The sequence below is a fragment of the Oncorhynchus tshawytscha genome, unplaced genomic scaffold (genome assembly GCF_018296145.1).
Source record: "Oncorhynchus tshawytscha isolate Ot180627B unplaced genomic scaffold, Otsh_v2.0 Un_contig_6718_pilon_pilon, whole genome shotgun sequence".
In the NCBI taxonomy this organism is placed as follows: Eukaryota; Metazoa; Chordata; class Actinopteri; order Salmoniformes; family Salmonidae; genus Oncorhynchus; species Oncorhynchus tshawytscha.
In genome coordinates this window covers 3,170-27,500 of record NW_024608031.1, presented here as the reverse complement: position 1 = coordinate 27,500, position 24,331 = coordinate 3,170, and the positions used below count along the sequence as shown (strand labels likewise).

Sequence of the window (24,331 nt, the reverse complement as noted above, 5' to 3'; positions counted from 1 at the left end):
TGACATGACATTTTTCTTTAAAAAAAACAACAGTTTTTTAAAATCAATGTGTCCATTGACTTCAGTTAATTAGCTAACGTGCTAAATCTGGCACACAAACTGCAATGTTGATCGATGTTCAAATGAAATGAAATTAAATGTAGTTTGGGCTACAAGGGGAGGCAACCCTGGTGGCTTGGATTTAGCCAATCACAGGGCTAAGATATATTTTATTAGTTCCTGTTATATTCCAGGAACAGGGTTACCTTCCCCTGTTCCATGTACAGAAGAGAATGTGAGGTATTATAAAATAATACCAGTTTTATTTTTTATATTTTTCATACTGTAAATAAAAATCCTTTATTCTAATTCTTTACGATACCATTGTCCTGTGACACCAAAAGTCTGAATGTGATTTAATATTGGGGCGGCAGGTAGCCTAGCGGTTAGAGGAGGCGGGTGGCCTGGCGGTTAGAGGAGGCGGGTGGCCTGGCGGTTAGAGGAGGCGGGTGGCCTGGCGGTTAGAGGAGGCGGGTGGCCTGGCGGTTAGAGGAGGCGGGTGGCCTGGCGGTTAGAGGAGGCGGGTGGCCTGGCGGTTAGAGGAGGCGGTGGCCTGGCGGTTGCAAAATCGAATCCCCGAGCTGACAAGGTAAAAATCTGTCATTCTACCCCTGAACAAGACAGTTAACCCACTGTTCCTAGGCCGTCATTGTAAATACGAATTTGTTCTTAACTGACTTGCCTGGTTAAATAAAAGGTACAAATAAATAAATATGAATGTCAACATGTTGTGATTTGTTTACTATAACATATAGAAATGTAGTGTTATACACAGTGTAAGCATGCTGTAAAACACATGTAACTTGTTGTTGTGCTACAATGTATTTATGGAGGGGAAAACGATTAGCTACAATGTATTTATGGAGGGGGAAACGATTAGCTACAATGTATTTATGGAGGGGGAAACGATTAGCTACAATGTATTTATGGAGGGGAAAACGATTAGCTACAATGTATTTATGGAGGGGGAAAACGATTCGCTTCAGTTGCTTGCTACGCCTCAGTGCTCTTGCCATTGTCTTTCGACGGCCGTCTGCAACTGGCAACGCTTCAGAACAACGCCACCTGTCGGAAGACAATGACCCTCACACACCTAGTGGTTCAGCCCTCAAACACCTAGTGGTTCAGCCCTCACACACCTAGTGGTTCAGCCCTCAAACACCTAGTGGTTCAGCCCCTAGTGATTCAGCCCCTAATGGTTCAGCCCTCAAACACCTAGTGGTTCAGCCCCTAGTGATTCAGCCCCTAGTGGTTCAGCCCTCAAACACCTAGCGGTTCAGCCCTCAAACACCTAGTGGTTCAGCCCCTAGTGATTCAGCCCCTAATGGTTCAGCCCTCAAACACCTAGTGGTTCAGCCCCTAGTGGTTCAGCCCTCAAACACCTAGCGGTTCAGCCCTCAAACACCTAGTGGTTCAGCCCTCAAACACCTAGTGGTTCAGCCCCACCTAGTGGTTCAGCCCCTAGTGGTTCAGCCCTCAAACACCTAGTGGTTCAGCCCTCAAACACCTAGTGCTTCAGCCCTCAAACACCTAGTGGTTCAGCCCCTAGTGGTTCAGCCCCTAGTGGTTCAGCCCTCAAACACCTAGTGGTTCAGCCCTCAAACACCTGTGCTTCAGCCCTCAAACACCTAGTGGTTCAGCCCCTAGTGGTTCAGCCCTCAAACACCTAGTGGTTCAGCCCCTAGTGGTTCAGCCCTCAAACACCTAGTGGTTCAGCCCCTAGTGGTTCAGCACCTAGTGGTTCAGCCCTCAAACACCTAGTGGTTCAGCCCTCAAACACCTAGTGGTTCAGCCCTCAAACACCTAGTGGTTCAGTCCTCAAATACCTAGTGGTTCAGCCCTCAAACACCCAGTGGTTCAGCCCCTAGTGGTTCCATCCCTAGTGGTTCAGCCCTCAAACACCTAGTGGTTCAGCCCTCAAACACCTAGTGGTTCAGCCCTCAAACACCCAGTGGTTCAGCCCTCAAACACCTAGTGGTTCAGCCCCTAGTGGTTCAGCCCTCAAACACCTAGTGGTTCAGCCCTCAAACCCCTAGTGGTTCAGCCCCTAGTTGTTCAGCCCTCAAACACCTAGTGGTTCAGCCCTCAAACACCTAGTGGTTCAGCCCCTAGTGGTTCAGCCCTCAAACACCTAGTGGTTCAGCCCCTAGTGGTTCAGCCCTCAAACACCTAGTGGTTCAGCCCCTAGTGGTTCAGCCCTCAAACACCTAGTGGTTCAGCCCTCAAACCCCTAATGGTTCAGCCCCTAGTTGTTCAGCCCTCAAACACCTAGTGGTTCAGCCCCTAGTGGTTCAGCCCTCAAACACCTAGTGGTTCAGCCCTCAAACACCTAGTGGTTCAGCCCTAGTTGTTCAGCCCTCAAACACCTAGTGGTTCAGCCCCTAGTGGTTCAGCCCTCAAACACCTAGTGGTTCAGCCCTCAAACTCCTAGTGGTTCAGCCCTCAAACACCTAGTGGTTCAGCCCCTAGTTGTTCAGCCCTCAAACACCTAGTGGTTCAGCCCTCAAACACCTAGTGGTTCAGCCCTCAAACCCCTAGTGGTTCAGCCCCTAGTTGTTCAGCCCTCAAACACCTAGTGGTTCAGCCCTCAAACACCTAGTGTTCAGCCCCTAGTGGTTCAGCCCTCAAACACCTAGTGGTTCAGCCCCTAGTGGTTCAGCCCTCAAACACCTAGTGGTTCAGCCCTCAAACACCCAGTGGTTCAGCCCCTAGTGGTTCAGCCCCACCTAGTGGTTCAGCCCTCAAACACCTAGTGGTTCAGCCCCTAGTGGTTCAGCCCTCAAACACCTAGTGGTTCAGCCCCTAGTGGTTCAGCCCTCAAACACCTAGTGGTTCAGCCCTCAAACACCCAGTGGTTCAGCCCTAGTGGTTCAGCCCCTAGTGGTTCAGCCCTCAAACACCTAGTGGTTCAGCCCTCAAACACCTAGTGGTTCAGCCCTCAAACCCCTAGTGGTTCAGCCCCTAGTGGTTCAGCCCTCAAACACCTAGTGGTTCAGCCCTCAAACACCCAGTGGTTCAGCCCCTAGTGGTTCAGCCCCTAGTGGTTCAGCCCTCAAACACCTAGTGGTTCAGCCCTCAAACACCTAGTGGTTCAGCCCTCAAACCCTAGTGGTTCAGCCCCTAGTTGTTCAGCCCTCAAACACCTAGTGGTTCAGCCCCTAGTGGTTCAGCCCTCAAACACCTAGTGGTTCAGCCCCTAGTGGTTCAGCCCTCAAACACCTAGTGGTTCAGCCCTCAAACACCCAGTGGTTCAGCCCCTAGTGGTTCAGCCCCTAGTGGTTCAGCCCTCAAACACCTAGTGGTTCAGCCCCTAGTGGTTCAGCCCTCAAACACCTAGTGGTTCAGCCCTCAAACACCTAGTGGTTCAGCCCTCAAACACCCAGTGGTTCAGCCCCTAGTGGTTCAGCCCCTAGTGGTTCAGCCCTCAAACACCTAGTGGTTCAGCCCCTAGTGGTTCAGCCCTCAAACACCTAGTGGTTCAGCCCTCAAACACCTAGTGGTTCAGCCCTCAAACACCTAGTGGTTCAGCCCCTAGTGGTTCAGCCCCTAGTGGTTCAGCCCTCAAACACCTAGTGGTTCAGCCCTCAAACACCCAGTGGTTCAGCCCCTAGTGGTTCAGCCCCTAGTGGTTCAGCCCTCAAACACCTAGTGGTTCAGCCCCTAGTGGTTCAGCCCTCAAACACCTAGTGGTTCAGCCCTCAAACACCTAGTGGTTCAGCCCTCAAACACCTAGTGGTTCAGCCCCTCAAATCAAATCAAATCAAATTTTATTTGTCACATACACATGGTTAGCAGATGTTAATGCGAGTGTAGCCCTTGTGCTTCTAGTTCCGACAATGCAAATAACGAGCACCTAACAATTCCAAAAAAAACTACTGTCTTATACACAGTGTAAGGGGATAAAGAATATGTACATAGATATATGAATGAGTGATGGTACAGCCAGCATAGGCAAACACAGTAGATGATATCGAGTACAGTATATACATATGAGATAAGTATGTAAACCAAGTGGCATAGTTAAAGTGGCTTGATACATGTATTACATAAGGATGCAGTCGATGATATAGAGTACAGTATCAACGTATGCATATGAGATGAACAATGTAGGGTAAGTAACATTATATGGTTTGTTGGTTCAGCCCTCAAACACCTAGAGGTTCAGCCCCTAGTGGTTCAGCCCTCAAACACCTAGCGGTTCAGCCCTCAAACACCTAGTGGTTCAGCCCTCAAACACCTAGTGGTTCAGCCCTCAAACACCTAGTGGTTCAGCCCCTAGTGGTTCAGCCCTCAAACACCTAGCGGTTCAGCCCTCAAACACCTAGCGGTTCAGCCCTCAAACACCTAGCGGTTCAGCCCTCAAACACCTAGTGGTTCAGCCCTCAAACACCTAGTGGTTCAGCCCCTAGTTGTTCAGCCCTCAAACACCTAGTTGTTCCACTCATTTCACCCTTGCAAGAGAAACCAGACGTGATCATTCAGAAATGAAAAGGTGGTCACTGTGAATCTCTTAGTGTTTTGAACATCTCTGTTTTTAACTTTTGATGATGTAGAACTTGTGTCTTTTTTTTTTCTATAAAAACATAGAAATCATTTTCACAAACTGGTCAATGTAAACAGCATACAGTATGTAGATACTGGTATTATGCTGAAACAGACTGGTCAATAGAAACAGCATACAGTATGTAGATACTGGTATTATGCTGAAACAGACTGGTCAATGTAAACAGCATACAGTATGTAGATACTGGTATTATGCTGAAACAGACTGGTCAATGTAAACAGCATACAGTATGTAGATACTGGTATTATACTGAAACAGACTGGTCACTATAAACAGCATACAGTATGTAGATACTGGTATTATGCTGAAACAGACTGGTCAATGTAAACAGCATACAGTATGTAGATACTGGTATTATGCTGAAACAGACTGGTCAATGTAAACAGCATACAGTATGTAGATACTGGTATTATGCTGAAACAGACTGGTCACTATAAACAGCATACAGTATGTAGATACTGGTATTATGCTGGAACAGACTGGTCAATGTAAACAGCATACAGTATGTAGATACTGGTATTATGCTGGAACAGACTGGTCAATGTAAACAGCATACAGTATGTAGATACTGGTATTATGCTGAAACAGACTGGTCAATGTAAACAGCATACAGTATGTAGATACTGGTATTATGCTGAAACAGACTGGTCACTATAAACAGCATACAGTATGTAGATACTGGTATTATGCTGAAACAGACTGGTCAATGTAAACAGCATACAGTATGTAGATACTGGTATTATGCTGGAACAGACTGGTCACTATAAACAGCATACAGTATGTAGATACTGGTATTATGCTGAAACAGACTGGTCAATAGAAACAGCATACAGTATGTAGATACTGGTATTATGCTGGAACAGACGGGTCACTATAAACAGCATACAGTATGTAGATACTGGTATTATGCTGAAACAGACTGGTCAATAGAAACAGCATACAGTATGTAGATACTGGTATTATGCTGGAACAGACTGGTCAATGTAAACAGCATACAGTATGTAGATACTGGTATTATGCTGGAACAGACTGGTCAATGTAAACAGCATACAGTATGTAGATACTGGTATTATGCTGAAACAGACTGGTCACTATAAACAGCATACAGTATGTAGATACTGGTATTATGCTGGAACAGACTGGTCAATGTAAACAGCATACAGTATGTAGATACTGGTATTATGCTGGAACAGACTGGTCAATGTAAACAGCATACAGTATGTAGATACTGGTATTATGCTGAAACAGACTGGTCACTATAAACAGCATACAGTATGCTGAAACAGACTGGTCAATATAAACAGCATACAGTATGTAGATACTGGTATTATGCTGGAACAGACTGGTCACTATAAACAGCATACAGTATGTAGATACTGGTATTATGCTGGAACAGACTGGTCACTATAAACAGCATACAGTATGTAGATACTGGTATTATGCTGGAACAGACTGGTCAATGTAAACAGCATACAGTATGTAGATACTGGTATTATGCTGAAACAGACTGGTCAATGTAAACAGCATACAGTATGTAGATACTGGTATTATACTGAAACAGACTGGTCAATGTAAACAGCATACAGTATGTAGATACTGGTATTATGCTGAAACAGACTGGTCAATGTAAACAGCATACAGTATGTAGATACTGGTATTATACTGAAACAGACTGGTCAATAGAAACAGCATACAGTATGTAGATACTGGTATTATGCTGAAACAGACTGGTCAATGTAAACAGCATACAGTATGTAGATACTGGTATTATGCTGAAACAGACTGGTCACTATAAACAGCATACAGTATGTAGATACTGGTATTATGCTGAAACAGACTGGTCAATGTAAACAGCATACAGTATGTAGATACTGGTATTATGCTGAAACAGACTGGTCAATGTAAACAGCATACAGTATGTAGATACTGGTATTATGCTGAAACAGACTGGTCAATGTAAACAGCATACAGTATGTAGATACTGGTATTATGCTGGAACAGACTGGTCAATGTAAACAGCATACAGTATGTAGATACTGGTATTATGCTGGAACAGACTGGTCACTATAAACAGCATACAATATGTAGATACTGGTATTATGCTGGAACAGACTGGTCAATGTAAACAGCATACAGTATGTAGATACTGGTATTATGCTGGAACAGACTGGTCACTATAAACAGCATACAGTATGTAGATACTGGTATTATGCTGGAACAGACTGGTCAATGTAAACAGCATACAGTATGTAGATACTGGTATTATGCTGAAACAGACTGGTCACTATAAACAGCATACAGTATGTAGATACTGGTATTATGCTGAAACAGACTGGTCAATGTAAACAGCATACAGTATGTAGATACTGGTATTATGCTGGAACAGACTGGTCAATATAAACAGCATACAGTATGTAGATACTGGTATTATGCTGAAACAGACTGGTCAATGTAAACAGCATACAGTATGTAGATACTGGTATTATGCTGGAACAGACTGGTCACTATAAACGCATACAGTATGTAGATACTGGTATTATGCTGAAACAGACTGGTCACTATAAACAGCATACAGTATGTAGATACTGGTATTATGCTGGAACAGACTGGTCACTATAAACAGCATACAGTATGTAGATACTGGTATTATGCTGAAACAGACTGGTCAATAGAAACAGCATACAGTATGTAGATACTGGTATTATGCTGGAACAGACTGGTCACTATAAACAGCATACAGTATGTAGATACTGGTATTATGCTGGAACAGACTGGTCACTATAAACAGCATACAGTATGCTGAAACAGACTGGTCAATAGAAACAGCATACAGTATGTAGATACTGGTATTATGCTGAAACAGACTGGTCACTATAAACAGCATACAGTATGTAGATACTGGTATTATGCTGAAACAGACTGGTCACTATAAACAGCATACAGTATGTAGATACTGGTATTATGCTGGAACAGACTGGTCAATGTAAACAGCATACAGTATGTAGATACTGGTATTATGCTGAAACAGACTGGTCACTATAAACAGCATACAGTATGTAGATACTGGTATTGTGCTGGAACAGACTGGTCAATGTAAACAGCATACAGTATGTAGATACTGGTATTATGCTGGAACAGACTGGTCAATGTAAACAGCATACAGTATGTAGATACTGGTATTATGCTGGAAACATACTGGTCACTATAAACAGCATACAGTATGTAGATACTGGTATTATGCTGGAACAGACTGGTCAATAGAAACAGCATACAGTATGTAGATACTGGTATTATGCTGAAACAGACTGGTCAATATAACCAGCATACAGTATGTAGATACTGGTATTATACTGAAACAGACTGGTCACTATAAACAGCATACAGTATGTAGATACTGGTATTATGCTGAAACAGACTGGTCACTATAAACAGCATACAGTATGTAGATACTGGTATTATGCTGAAACAGACTGGTCACTATAAACAGCATACAGTATGTAGATACTGGTATTATGCTGGAACAGACTGGTCAATGTAAACAGCATACAGTATGTAGATACTGGTATTATGCTGAAACAGACTGGTCAATATAAACAGCATACAGTATGCTGGAACAGACTGGTCACTATAAACAGCATACAGTATGTAGATACTGGTATTATGCTGAAACAGACTGGTCAATGTAAACAGCATACAGTATGTAGATACTGGTATTATGCTGAAACAGACTGGTCAATATAAACAGCATACAGTATGTAGATACTGGTATTATGCTGGAACAGACTGGTCAATGTAAACAGCATACAGTATGTAGATACTGGTATTGTGCTGGAACAGACTGGTCAATGTAAACAGCATACAGTATGTAGATACTGGTATTATGCTGAAACAGACTGGTCACTATAAACATCATACAGTATGTAGATACTGGTATTATGCTGAAACAGACAGGTCAATAGAAACAGCATACAGTATGTAGATACTGGTATTATGCTGGAACAGACTGGTCACTATAAACAGCATACAGTATGTAGATACTGGTATTATGCTGAAACAGACTGGTCAATGTAAACAGCATACAGTATGTAGCTACTGGTATTATGCTGAAACAGACAGGTCAATAGAAACAGCATACAGTATGTAGATACTGGTATTATGCTGAAACAGACTGGTCAATGTAAACAGCATACAGTATGTAGATACTGGTATAATGCTGAAACAGACTGGTCAATGTAAACAGCATACAGTATGTAGATACTGGTATTATACTGAAACAGACTGGTCACTATAAACAGCATACAGTATGTAGATACTGGTATTATGCTGAAACAGACTGGTCAATGTAAACAGCATACAGTATGTAGCTACTGGTATTATGCTGAAACAGACTGGTCACTATAAACAGCATACAGTATGCTGAAACAGACTGGTCAATAGAAACAGCATACAGTATGTAGATACTGGTATTATGCTGAAACAGACTGGTCAATAGAAACAGCATACAGTATGTAGATACTGGTATTATGCTGAAACAGACTGGTCACTATAAACAGCATACAGTATGTAGATACTGGTATTATGCTGAAACAGACTGGTCAATATAAACAGCATACAGTATGTAGATACTGGTATTATGCTGAAACATACTGGTCACTATAAACAGCATACAGTATGTAGATACTGGTATTATGCTGAAACATACTGGTCACTATAAACAGCATACAGTATGTAGATACTGGTATTATGCTGAAACATACTGGTCACTATAAACAGCATACAGTATGTAGATACTGGTATTATGCTGAAACATACTGGTCACTATAAACAGCATACAGTATGTAGATACTGGTATTATGCTGAAACAGACTGGTCAATATAAACAGCATACAGTATGTAGATACTGGTATTATGCTGAAACAGACTGGTCACTATAAACAGCATACAGTATGTAGATACTGGTATTATGCTGAAACAGACTGGTCAATAGAAACAGCATACAGTATGTAGATACTGGTATTATGCTGAAACAGACTGGTCACTATAAACAGCATACAGTATGTAGATACTGGTATTATGCTGAAACAGACTGGTCACTATAAACAACATACAGTATGTAGATACTGGTATTATACTGAAACAGACTGGTCAATATAAACAGCATACAGTATGCTGAAACAGACTGGTCACTATAAACGCATACAGTATGTAGATACTGGTATTATGCTGAAACAGACTGGTCAATAGAAACAGCATACAGTATGTAGATACTGGTATTATGCTGAAACAGACTGGTCAATAGAAACAGCATACAGTATGTAGATACTGGTATTATGCTGAAACAGACTGGTCACTATAAACAGCATACAGTATGTAGATACTGGTATTGTGCTGAAACAGACTGGTCAATATAAACAGCATTGGATGGATGTCAGACGTTTGGAAAGGTCCTTGAGACGTCGATATATGCCTTCCTCTCCACTTACCATAAGAAAACATTTCCCGAGCACTGGCACAAACTCAAGACGCTCGAAGACGAAGTGTGGTCAGACCAAGCATGCTGCTTAAGACCCTGGACCACGGCAGTTCAAACCTTCAACAAGCCGAGAGAATACTTGATGGAAGCTTATTTTGTTTTAAACCATAGCCCTGACCTTAACCACTCAGAATGAATACCTTCCCCAAACCATAGCCCTGACCTTAACCACTCAGAATGAATACCTTCCCCCAAACCATAGCCCTGACCTTAACCACTCAGAATGAATACCTTCCCCCAAACCATAGCCCTGACCTTAACCACTCAGAATGAATACCTTCCACCAAACCATAGCCCTGACCTTAACCACTCAGAATGAATACCTTCCCCCAAACCATAGCCCTGACCTTAACCACTCAGAATGAATACCTTCCCCCAAACCATAGCCCTGACCTTAACCACTCAGAATGAATACCTTCCCCAAACCATAGCCCTGACCTTAACCACTCAGAATGAATACCTTCCCCCAAACCATAGCCCTGACCTTAACCACTCAGAATGAATACCTTCCCCCAACCATAGCCCTGACCTTAACCACTCAGAATGAATACCTTCCCCCAAACCATAGCCCTGACCTTAACCACTCAGAATGAATACCTTCCCCCAAACCATAGCCCTGACCTTAACCACTTAGAAAGAACACCTAAACTAACCTTCCCCCAAACCATAGCCCTGACCTTAACCACTCAGAATTAATACCTAAACTAACCTTCCCCAAACCATAGCCCTGACCTTAACCACTCAGAATGAATACCTAAACTAACCTTCCCCCAAACCATAGCCCTGACCTTAACCACTCAGAATGAATACCTAAACTAACCCTTTTGTTTTAACACTGTAACCACGCGGAATTAACCCTGTAACCATCCAAAATTAACCCTGTAACCATCCAGAATTAACCCTGTAACCACGCAGAATTAACCCTGTAACCACGCAGAATTAACCCTGTAACCACGCAGAATTAACCCTGTAACCACGCAGAATTAACCCTGTAACCACGCAGAATTAACCCTGTAACCATGAGGAATTAACCCTGTAACCATCCGGAATTAACCCTGTAACCACGCGGAATTAACCCTGTAACCATGAGGAATTAACCCTGTAACCATGAGGAATTAACCCTGTAACCATGAGAATTAACCCTGTAACCATCCAGAATTAACCCTGTAACCATCCAGAATTAACCCTGTAACCATCCAGAATTAACCCTGTAACCATCCAGAATTAACCCTGTAACCATCCAGAATTAACCATGTAACCAATCAGAATTAACCCTGTAACCATCCAGAATTAACCCTGTAACCATGTCAAATTAACCCTGTAACCATGAGGAATTAACCCTGTAACCATGAGGAATTAACCCTGTAACCATCCAGAATTAACCCTGTAACCATCCAGAATTAACCCTGTAACCATCCAGAATTAACCCTGTAACCATCCAGAATTAACCCTGTAACCATCCAGAATTAACCCTGTAACCATGAGAATTAACCCTGTAACCTTCCAGAATTAACCCTGTAACCACGCAGAATTAACCCTGTAACCACGCAGAATTAACCCTGTAACCACGCAGAATTAACCCTGTAACCACGCAGAATTAACCCTTTAACCACGCAGAATTAACCCTGTAACCACGCAGAATTAACCCTGTAACCATCCAGAATTAACCCTGTAACCATCCAGAATTAACCATGTAACCACGCAGAATTAACCCTGTAACCATCCAGAATTAACCCTGTAACCATGAGAATTAACCCTGTAACCACGCAGAATTAACCCTGTAACCATCCAGAATTAACCCTGTAACCATGCAGAATTAACCCTGTAACCATGCAGAATTAACCCTGTAACCACGCAGAATTAACCCTGTAACCACGAGAATTAACCCTGTAACCATCCAGAATTAACCCTGTAACCATGAGGAATTAACCCTGTAACCACGCAGAATTAACCCTGTAACCATCCAGAATTAACCCTGTAACCATCCAGAATTAACCCTGTAACCATGCAGAATTAACCCTGTAACCATGCAGAATTAACCCTGTAACCACGCAGAATTAACCCTGTAACCATCAGAATTAACCCCTGTAACCATCCAGAATTAACCCCGTAACCATCCAGAATTAACCCCGTAACCATCCAGAATTAACCCGTAACCATCCAGAATTAACCCCGTAACCATCCAGAATTAACCCTGTAACCATCCAGAATTAACCCTGTAACCATCCAGAATTAACCCTGTAACCATCCAGAATTAACCCTGTAACCATGCAGAATTAACCATGTAACCATCCAGAATTAACCCTGTAACCATCCAGAATTAACCCTGTAGAATTAACCCCGTAACCATGTAGAATTAACCCTGTAACCATGTAGAATTAACCCTGTAACCATCCAGAATTAACCCTGTAACCATCAGAATTAACCCTGTAACCATCCAGAATTAACCCTGTAACCATCCAGAATTAACCCCGTAACCATCCAGAATTAACCCCGTAACCATCCAGAATTAACCCGTAACCATCCAGAATTAACCCCGTAACCATCCAGAATTAACCCCGTAACCATCCAGAATTAACCCTGTAACCATCCAGAATTAACCCTGTAACCATCCAGAATTAACCCTGTAACCATCCAGAATTAACCCTGTAACCATGCAGAATTAACCATGTAACCATCCAGAATTAACCCTGTAACCATCCAGAATTAACCCCGTAACCATGTAGAATTAACCCCGTAACCATGTAGAATTAACCCTGTAACCATGTAGAATTAACCCTGTAACCATCCAGAATTAACCCTGTAACCATCCAGAATTAACCCCGAGATAAACATGAGGTTGGCATCCAGAATTAACCCCGTAACCATCCAGAATTAACCCTGTAACCATCCAGAATTAACCCTGTAACCATCCAGAATTAACCCTGTAACCATCCAGAATTAACCCTGTAACCATCCAGAATTAACCCTGTAACCATCCAGAATTAACCCTGTAACCATCCAGAATTAACCCCGTAACCATCCAGAATTAACCCTGTAACCATGTAGAATTAACCCCGTAACCATCCAGAATTAACCCCGTAACCATGTAGAATTAACCCTGTAACCATGTAGAATTAACCCTGTAACCATCCAGAATTAACCCTGTAACCATCCAGAATAACTCTGTAACCATCCAGAATTAACTCTGTAACCATCCAGAATTAACTCTGTAACCATGTAGAATGAACCCTGTAACCCCCAGAATGAACCCTGTAACCTTCCAGAATTATCCCTGTAACCTTCCAGAATTATCCCTGTAAACAGGGATCGGCTGGCTATAATGAGATAATGAACGAGGTTGGCTGAGATAATGAACATGATGTTGGCTGGAGATAATGAGATAATGAACATGAGTTTGGCTGGAGGTAATGAGATAATGAACATGAGTTTGGCTGGAGGTAATGAGATAATGAACACGAGGTTGGCTGGAGACAATGAGATAATGAACATGAGGTTGGCTGGAGACAATGAGATAATGAACATGAGGTTGGCTGAGATAATGAACATGAGGTTGGCTGAGATAATGAACATGAGGTTGGCTGGTGATAATGAACATGAGGCTGGCTGGCGATAATGAGATAATGAACATGAGGTTGGCTGGAGATAATGAGATAATGAGGTTGAAAAGTGGAGTGGCTCTTTAAGAGATATTTATCTTCCTCTTCATTGTCCATTTGATGTATTTGAATACTGTTTGATGTAACGCTGAAATAGTGGATTTAATCTAATTAACATATTGTTCTTTTAGTATCCCCCAAAAACTATTTTTTAAGGTAAAATTATTATTATTTTAAAATCATTTTGTATGTTTTTTATTTTTTATTTAGCTAGGGCAAGTCAGTTAAGAACAAATTCTTATTTTCAATGACGGCCTAGGAACAGTGGGGTTAACTGGTCTAGGAACAGTGGGTTAACTGGTCTAGGAACAGTGGGTTAACTGGTCTAGGAACAGTGGGTTAACTGGTCTAGGAACAGTGGGTTAACTGGTCTAGGAACAGTGGGTTAACTGGTCTGGGAACAGTGGGTTAACTGGTCTAGGAACAGTGGGTTAACTGGTCTAGGAACAGTGGGTTAACTGGTCTAGGAACAGTGGGGTTAACTGGCCTAGGAACAGTGGGGTTAACTGGCCTAGGAACAGTGGGTTAACTGGTCTAGGAACAGTGGGTTAACTGGTCTAGGAACAGTGGGTTAACTGCCTGTTCAGGGGCAGAACGACAGATTTGTACCTTGTCAGCTCGGGGTTTGAACTTGCAACCTTCCGGTTACTAGTCCAATGCTCTAACCACTAGGCTACCCTGCCGCTACCCTGTCTGCACTATAGTTATTAAAATAAAATGATTGAATGAGATATTACACTGGGGCAAACATTTTCTCTCTGAACCCTCACACTGATGTCCCATGTGACTAGAGCGTGTATCTGTCTGTGGAGAGTACCTGTATCGGTGTCGTTGGGCAGTGATGACGTGCTCCGTGGTGTTGTGGAGGGTCTTGCCGTTGTAAGCCCAGGACAGAGTGCCTGGTCTGGGATAAGACTCAAACTCTACCCTGAGGCTTAGGCTCTCCCCTTCTCTGACAGCAGACTGGCTAGGCCGGGAGTCACCCAGCATACTGATGAAGCCTCGCTCTGGAGGGGGAACACACACAGGCTTAGACTCTCCCTCTCTCTGACAGGGTGAGGCTCTCCCTCTCTCTGACAGGGTGAGGCTCTCCCTCTCTCTGACAGGGTGATGCTCTCCCCTCTCTGACAGGGTGATGCTCTCCCCTCTCTGACAGGGTGAGGCCCTCCTCTCTCTGACAGGGTTAGACTCTCCCTCTCTCTGACAGGGTTAGACTCTCCCTCTCTCTGACAGGGTTAGACTATCATCAGTTACAGTGTTATAGAGGTTAACAAATTCCATCATTGAGGTTCTGTCTTTGCAAGACTCAAACCCACGCACACGCACGCACGCACGCACGCACGCACACACACACTCACCACGGACATCCAGGTGCAGGGTGATCGGCGGTGGCGCCCCTCTCGTTGTGGGCGTGGCATCGGCTGTCCCCGTCTGATTGGTTGACAGAGGTGATCCAGAGGGAGGTGGAGCGTTCCCACGGGAACCAGCCAGGATGTGGGAGGTGTGGGCCTGGAAGGCACGCTGCAGACAGGGTCAGAGTTCAGGGGTTCACTATACTGGACTCTCAGGTGGGTCATGGTTAGTGTAATGATAGAAGCACTACGTTGTGGCACTATATAACGTCTATTACCTTTGATAAAGACAGGGGGAGAGAGAGAGAGAGAGAGAAAAGGGAGAGAGAAAGAGAGAGTGACAGAGAGAGAAAGGTTGAGGGAGAGAAAGGGAGAGAGAGAGAGAAAGGGAGAGAGACAGAGAAAGGGAGAGACAGAGAGTGAGAGACAGAGAGAGTGAGAGACAGAGAGAGTGAGAGACAGACAGAGAGAGAGACAGACAGAGAGAGACAGAGAGAGAGACAGTATGAAGCCAGTCTCACCGCTCCAACAGGGAAGTCCCACTTAATGCTGAAGTCAGGGTTGAGGTTGGAGGAGCTGCAGGTGATCTCAAACTGCTCTCCTCTCCTCAGGATCACCCCCTCTCTCTGGGACAGACTGATCACTGGAGGCTGCTCAGGGACTGGGTGGGCAGAGGAGAGGGAGGGTGGATATAAACATACAGTACGAGACAGGACCCTGTTTGGAGCTGGACCATGTTTAACTGTTAACATAGAGGTGGTCCATGTCTAACTGTTAACATAGAGTCACATAGAGGTGGTCCATGTCTAACTGTTAACATAGAGTCACATAGAGGTGGTCCATGAACTGTTAACATAGAGTCACATAGAGGTGGTCCATGTCTAACTGTTAACATAGAGTCACATAGAGGTGGTCCATGTCTAACTGTTAACATAGAGTCACATAGAGGTGGTCCATGTTTAACTGTTAACAGAGTCACATAGAGGTGGTCCATGTCAACTGTTAACATAGAGTCACATAGAGGTGGTCCATGTCTAACTGTTAACATAGAGGTGGTCCATGTCTAACTGTTAACATAGAGTCACATAGAGGTGGTCCATGTCTAACTGTTAACATAGAGTCACATAGAGGTGGTCATGTTTAACTGTTAACATAGAGTCACATAGAGGTGGTCCATGTCTAACTGTTAACATAGAGTCACATAGAGGTGGTTCATGTTTAACTGTTAACATAGAGTCACATAGAGGTGGTCCATGTCTAACTGTTAACATAGAGTCACATAGAGGTGGTCCATGTCTAACTGTTAACATAGAGTCACATAGAGGTGGTCCATGTCTAACTGTTAACATAGAGTCACATAGAGGTGGTCCATGTCTAACTGTTAACATAGAGGTGGTCCATGTCTAACTGTTAACATAGAGTCACATAGAGGTGGTCCATGTTAACTGTTAACATAGAGTCACATAGAGGTGGTTCATGTTTAACTGTTAACATAGAGTCACATAGAGGTGGTCCATGTTTAACTGTTAACATAGAGTCACATAGAGGTGGTCCATGTTTAACTGTTAACATAGAGGTGGTCCATGTCTAACTGTTAACATAGAGTCACATAGAGGTGGTCCATGTCTAACTGTTAACATGGAGTCACAGAGGTGATTTGAGGCACAAATTCTGTGTATGCAAAAACGAGTATGCTGCCTGGAGATCTCTTTTTCCTCCCTACTTCCAACATCCATCCCTCGAAGATCTCCTTTCTTTCCCTCTCCCCCTCTCACCTAGCCGTACGTCCACAGTATACTGGCTCGACCTCACGGTGGCACCTGCCAGCTCGCCCAAGCATATGTAGCAACCCTCGTACTCCTTCCTGGCGTTGCCGATGATGACGCCGCGCTGGGGTCGGACTGGTAATGGAGGTCGGAGGGTAAAGGTTGTAAGTCACAGGTCTGTAAGGTCACGGGGTCACATCAGGGTCGGTGACCAGGCATGGTAAAGTCAGGTTCTCCCCGACGCGGACCAGAATGCCGTTCACCATAGAACGCTGAAACGGACTCTGGGGGTCTGGGGGTGGGAGGGAGAGACGGGGGGATAGGAGAGGAGAGAGGGAATTTGGGTTAGGTAGGAAAACAGAAGAGATGGAGAGATTGGGTTTATGCAAGACAACATAGGGAAGGGAGGGAGGGTGATACATATGCTCACAGATACAGAGAGAGAGAGAGAGAGACAGAGAGAGACAGAAAGAGAGACAGAGAGAGACAGAGAGAGAGAGAGAGAGAGAGAGAGAGACAGAGAGAGAGACAGAGACAGAGAGAGAGAGAGACGGAGACAGAGAGAGAGAGACATACAGACAGAGAGAGACAGAGAGAAAAGCCTACATAGACAGAGTCATAGACAAACACACACACACACACACACCCAACACACACCTCTCACCTTTCACAAAGACGTAGATGGAGGAGTGCTCCTTGGTGTTGTTGTTGATACAGGCGTATCGTCCCATGTGATATCCCTGGGCAGACTGCACCCTAACAAACACTACCCCTCCTCCCTCCTCTACCTCCCCCTCCAGCCGCCTGCCCCTCTCTCTCTGCCACCTCAACCCCCGTGAAACAACAGTGGATGGAGTGTTGGTGTTGTTGTCATGGCAGCGGAGTTCCAGAGCACCGCCTTTCGGAACCACCAGGTGAGGTCCGCTGGGGAAGATGACGGGATTGGACCAACCTGTTGGACACACGGAACATGCCCATATATGGTATACAGTCGACTAGGCTGTAATGGCTGTGTGTCTAGGCTTTTGTTCAAGCCCAGCACTGTAACAACACAAATTTAAATTAATTAAATTTAGACCACGGAAAGTTGATTTAGGTGTGTCAGAGCTGGGCTAGGACAAAAACCTGCACACAGAAAAGGTAGCATCGTGAGTGAATAGAAATATTGGAGTAGAATAGAAAATAAAAATGTCATGTCACCCAAGGAGATTCTTTAGACAGTCATGGTTCAGTCTAGTAACAGACTGGTGTAACAGTGGACAGTCATGGTTCAGTCTAGTAACAGACTGGTGTAACAGTGGACAGTCATGGTTCAGTCTAGTAACAGACTGGTGTAACAGTGGACAGTCATGGTTCAGTCTAGTAACAGACTGGTGTAACAGTGGACAGTCATGGTTCAGTCTAGTAACAGACTGGTGTAACAGACTGGTGTAACAGACTGGTGTAACAGTGGACAGTCATGGTTCAGTCTAGTAACAGACTGGTGTAACAGACTGGTGTAACAGACTGGTGTAACAGTGGTGACAGTCATGGTTCAGTCTAGTAACAGACTGGTGTAACAGACTGGTGTAACAGTGGACAGTCATGGTTCAGTCTAGTAACAGACTGGTGTAACAGACTGGTGTAACAGACTGGTGTAACAGTGGACAGTCATGGTTCAGTCTAGTAACAGACTGGTGTAACAGACTGGTGTAACAGTGGACAGTCATGGTTCAGTCTAGACTGGTGTAACAGACTGGTGTAACAGTGGACAGTCATGGTTCAGTCTAGTAACAGACTGGTGTAACAGTGGACAGTCATGGTTCAGTCTAGTAACAGACTGGTGTAACAGTGGACAGTCATGGTTCAGTCTAGACTGGTGTAACAGACTGGTGTAACAGTGGACAGTTATGGTTCAGTCTAGACTGGTGTAAGACTGGTGTAACAGTGGACAGTCATGGTTCAGTCTTCCAGACTGGTGTAACAGACTGGTGTAACAGTGGACAGTCATGGTTCAGTCTAGACTGGTGTAACAGACTGGTGTAACAGTGGACAGTCATGGTTCAGTCTAGACTGGTGTAACAGTGGACAGTCATGGTTCAGTCTAGTAACAGACTGGTGTAACAGTGGACAGTCATGGTTCAGTCTAGTAACAGACTGGTGTAACAGACTGGTGTAACAGTGGACAGTCATGGTTCAGTCTAGTAACAGACTGGTGTAACAGACTGGTGTAACAGTGGACAGTTATTAATAGACCTACATCAATCTGGCTGAAGGTTTGATCTTCCAACAGGGAGAATTAGGACCAACGTCTGGTGATGACCTCATAAAACCCAAACAGCTCAACTCATCATTATCCATAACAGACAAATAACCCTATTCCCCCATGGGCCCTGGTCATAAAAAGTAGTGCACTAAATAGGGAATAGGGTGACAACCCTCGTCAAAAATAGTGCACTAAATATGGAATAGAGGTGCCAACTCTGTTCAAAAGTAGTGCACTAAATATGGAATAGAGGTGCCAACCCTGTTCAAAAGTAGTGCACTAAATATGGAATAGGGTGCCAACCCTCGTCAAAAGTAGTGCACTAAATATGGAATAGGGTGCCAACTCTGTTCAAAAGTAGTGCACTAAATATGGAATAGGGTGCCAACCCTGGTCTAAAGTAGTGCACTAAATATGGAATAGGGTGCCAACCCTGGTCAAAAATAGTGCACTAAATATGGAATAGGGTGCCAACCCTGGTCAAAAGTAGTGCACTAAATATGGAATAGGGTGCCAACTCTGTTCAAAAGTAGTGCACTAAATATGGAATAGGGTGCCAACCCTGGTCAAAAATAGTGCACTAAATATGGAATAGAGGTGCCAACTCTGTTCAAAAGTAGTGCACTAAATATGGAATAGGGTGCCAACTCTGTTCAAAAGTAGTGCACTAAATATGGAATAGGGTGCCAACTCTGTTCAAAAGTAGTGCACTAAATATGGAATAGGGTGCCAACTCTGTTCAAAAGTAGTGCACTAAATATGAAATAGGGTGCCAACCCTGGTCTAAAGTAGTGCACTAAATATGGAATAGAGGTGCCAACTCTGTTCAAAAGTAGTGCACTAAATATGGAATAGGGTGCCAACTCTGTTCAAAAGTAGTGCACTAAATATGGAATAGGGTGCCAACTCTGTTCAAAAGTAGTGCACTAAATATGGAATAGGGTGCCAACCCTGGTCAAAAGTAGTGCACTAAATATGGAATAGGGTGCCAACCCTGGTCTAAAGTAGTACACTAAATATGGAATAGGGTGCCAACCCTGGTCTAAAGTAGTGCACTAAATATGGAATAGAGGTGCCAACTGTTGGAGCGAACCATTGAGGAAAGCTCAGCATTGCATGTAGATAGGTTTGGCTGCTAGGCTGAAGTAGCAAGGACATGCACATTAAGAGAAGATGATATCCAGGCCATATGACACCCAGACCATACTCTATTTTTGAAAGAATACATTAACCAAGACCATACGTGCATTCATGACAGCTGAACGTGCGGTGGTCAGCAGGGTACAGGAAGAAAGATGTAGGCAAGATAACTGATGACTAACACGTAAAACATAAGCATGCAGTACATACATTATTTTTAGGACATGGAAAGAGTTCTGCCATCGTTGTAACCAAAAGCAGATACTAAGGGGGAGTAACTTTATTTACATATGTGATGTACACAAATACTCTGTATGTATAAAAGCAGAGCCAGTGCTAAGAAGGACCACCACGGCTTTTAATAACTTGTGTTAAAGTCTACATTGAATTCACAACGTTCTTCTGAGAGTATTATATTTCTATAGACAGTATTATATTTCTGAAACAATTATCTACGACACAACCCTCCCTGGTCAAAAGTAGTGCACTAAATATGGAATAGAGGTGCCAACTCTGTTCAAAAGTAGTGCACTAAATATGGAATAGGGTGCCAACTCTGTTCAAAAGTAGTGCACTAAATATGGAATAGAGGTGCCAACTCTGTTCAAAAGTAGTGCACTAAATATGGAATCTTGTAGTGCACTACTAAAGTAGTGCACTACTTTACACCAGGGCCCTATTCCCTATGTAGTGCACTACTTTAGACCAGAGCCCTATTCCCTATATAGTGAACTACTAGTGACCAGGGCCCTATTCCCTATATAGTGCACTACTTTAGACCAGAGCCCTATTCCCTATATAGTACACTACTTTAGACCAGAGCCCTATTCCCTATATAGTGCACTACTTTAGACCAGAGCCCTATTCCCTATATAGTGCACTACTTTAGACCAGAGCCCTATTCCCTATATAGTGCACTACTTTAGACCAGAGCCCTATTCCCTATATAGTGCACTACTTTAGACCAGAGCCCTATTCCCTATATAGTGAACTACTAGTGACCAGAGCCCTATTCCCTATGTAGTGAACTACTAGTGACCAGAGCCCTATTCCCTATGTAGTGAACTACTAGTGACCAGGGCCCTATTCCCTATGTAGTGCACTACTTTAGACCAGAGCCCTATTCCCTATATAGTACACTACTTTAGACCAGAGCCCTATTCCCTATGTAGTGCACTACTTTAGACCAGAGCCCTATTCCCTATATAGTGCACTACTTTAGACCAGAGCCCTATTCCCTATGTAGTGCACTACTTTAGACCAGAGCCATATTCCCTATGTAGTGCACTACTTTAGACCAGAGCCCTATTCCCTATATAGTGCACTACTAGTGACCAGGGCCCTATTCCCTATGTAGTGCACTACTTTAGACCAGGGCCCTATTCCCTATATAGTGAACTACTAGTGACCAGGGCCCTATTCCCTATGTAGTGCACTACTTTACACCAGGGCCCTATTCCCTATGTAGTGCACTACTTTAGACCAGAGCCCTATTCCCTATATAGTGCACTACTTTAGACCAGAGCCCTATTCCCTATATAGTACACTACTTTAGACCAGAGCCCTATTCCCTATATAGTGCACTACTTTAGACCAGAGCCCTATTCCCTATATAGTGCACTACTTTAGTCCAGAGCCCTATTCCCTATATAGTGCACTACTTTAGACCAGAGCCCTATTCCCTATATAGTGCACTACTTTAGACCAGAGCCCTATTCCCTATGTAGTGCACTACTTTAGACCAGAGCCCTATTCCCTATGTAGTGCACTACTTTAGACCAGAGCCCTATTCCCTATGTAGTGCACTACTTTAGACCAGAGCCCTATTCCCTATATAGTACACTACTTTAGACCAGAGCCCATAGGGGAATAGGGTGCCGTTTTGAAGCCCAGTATTTTACTTTTATTTATTTTATATGACGGTCAGTGGGTTAACTGGTCTAGGAACAGTGGGGTTAACTGGTCTAGGAACAGTGGGGTTTACTGGTCTAGGAACAGTGGGGTTAACTGGTCTAGGAACAGTGGGTTAACTGGTCTAGGAACAGTGGGTTAACTGGTCTAGGAACAGTGGGTTAACTGGTCTAGGAACAGTGGGTTAACTGGTCTAGGAACAGTGGGTTAACTGGTCTAGGAAAAGTGGGTTAACTGGTCTAGGAACAGTGGGTTAACTGGTCTAGGAACAGTGGGTTAACTGGTCTAGGAACAGTGGGGTTAACTGGTCTAGGAACAGTGGGGTTAACTGGTCTAGGAACAGTGGGGTTAACTGGTCTAGGAACAGTGGGGTTAACTGGTCTAGGAACAGTGGGGTTAACTGGTCTAGGAACAGTGGGTTAACTGGTCTAGGAACAGTGGGTTAACTGGTCTAGGAACAGTTGGTTAACTGGTCTAGGAACAGTGGGTTAACTGGTCTAGGAACAGTGGGTTAACTGGTCTAGGAACAGTGGGTTAACTGGTCTAGGAACAGTGGGTTAACTGGTCTAGGAACAGTGGGTTAACTGGTCTAGGAACAGTGGGTTTCACTGGTCTAGGAACAGTGGGTTTCACTGGTCTAGGAACAGTGGGTTAACTGGTCTAGGAACAGTGGGTTAACTGGTCTAGGAACAGTGGGTTAACTGGTCTAGGAACAGTGGGTTAACTGGTCTAGGAACAGTGGGTTAACTGGTCTAGGAACAGTGGGTTAACTGGTCTAGGAACAGTGGGTTAACTGGTCTAGGAACAGTGGGGTTAACTGGTCTAGGAACAGTGGGTTAACTGGTCTAGGAACAGTGGGTTAACTGGTCTAGGAACAGTGGGTTAACTGGTCTAGGAACAGTGGGTTAACTGGTCTAGGAACAGTGGGTTAACTGGTCTAGGAACAGTGGGTTAACTGGTCTAGGAACAGTGGGTTAACTGGTCTAGGAACAGTGGGTTAACTGGTCTAGGAACAGTGGGTTAACTGGCCTAGGAACAGTGGGTTAACTGGTCTAGGAACAGTGGGTTAACTGGCCTAGGAACAGTGGGTTAACTGGCCTAGGAACAGTGGGTTAACTGGTCTAGGAACAGTGGGTTAACTGGTCTAGGAACAGTGGGTTAACTGGTCTAGGAACAGTGGGTTAACTGGTCTAGGAACAGTGGGTTAACTGGTCTAGGAACAGTGGGTTAACTGGTCTAGGAACAGTGGGTTAACTGGTCTAGGAACAGTGGGTTAACTGGTCTAGGAACAGTGGGTTTCACTGGTCTAGGAACAGTGGGTTTAACTGGTCTAGGAACAGTGGGTTAACTGGTCTAGGAACAGTGGGTTAACTGGTCTAGGAACAGTGGGTTAACTGGTCTAGGAACAGTGGGTTAACTGGTCTAGGAACAGTGGGTTAACTGGTCTAGGAACAGTGGGTTAACTGGTCTAGGAACAGTGGGTTAACTGGTCTAGGAACAGTGGGTTAACTGGTCTAGGAACAGTGGGTTAACTGGTCTAGGAACAGTGGGTTAACTGGCCTAGGAACAGTGGGTTAACTGGTCTAGGAACAGTGGGTTAACTGGCCTAGGAACAGTGGGTTAACTGGTCTAGGAACAGTGGGTTAACTGGTCTAGGAACAGTGGGTTAACTGGTCTAGGAACAGTGGGTTAACTGGTCTAGGAACAGTGGGTTAACTGGTCTAGGAACAGTGGGTTAACTGGTCTAGGAACAGTGGGTTAACTGGCCTAGGAACAGTGGGTTAACTGGCCTAGGAACAGTGGGTTAACTGGCCTAGGAACAGTGGGTTAACTGGTCTAGGAACAGTGGGTTAACTGGTCTAGGAACAGTGGGTTTAACTGGTCTAGGAACAGTGGGTTAACTTGCTAGGAACAGTGGGTTAACTGGTCTAGGAACAGTGGGTTAACTGGTCTAGGAACAGTGGGTTAACTGGTCTAGGAACAGTGGGTTAACTGGTCTAGGAACAGTGGGTTAACTGGTCTAGGAACAGTGGGTTAACTGCCTGTTCAGGGGCAGAACAACAGATTTGTACCTTGTCAGCTCGGGGGATTTGAACTTGCAACCTTTCGGTTACTAGTCCAA

The 24,331-nt window shown here is 44.1% G+C and overlaps 1 pseudogene; it reads right to left on the bottom strand.

The window, feature by feature from the left end:
• Nucleotides 1-18,444, bottom strand: part of LOC121843229 — a 35,884-nt pseudogene extending 17,440 nt beyond the window's left edge.
• Nucleotides 18,445-24,331: the final 5,887 nt, after the last annotated feature.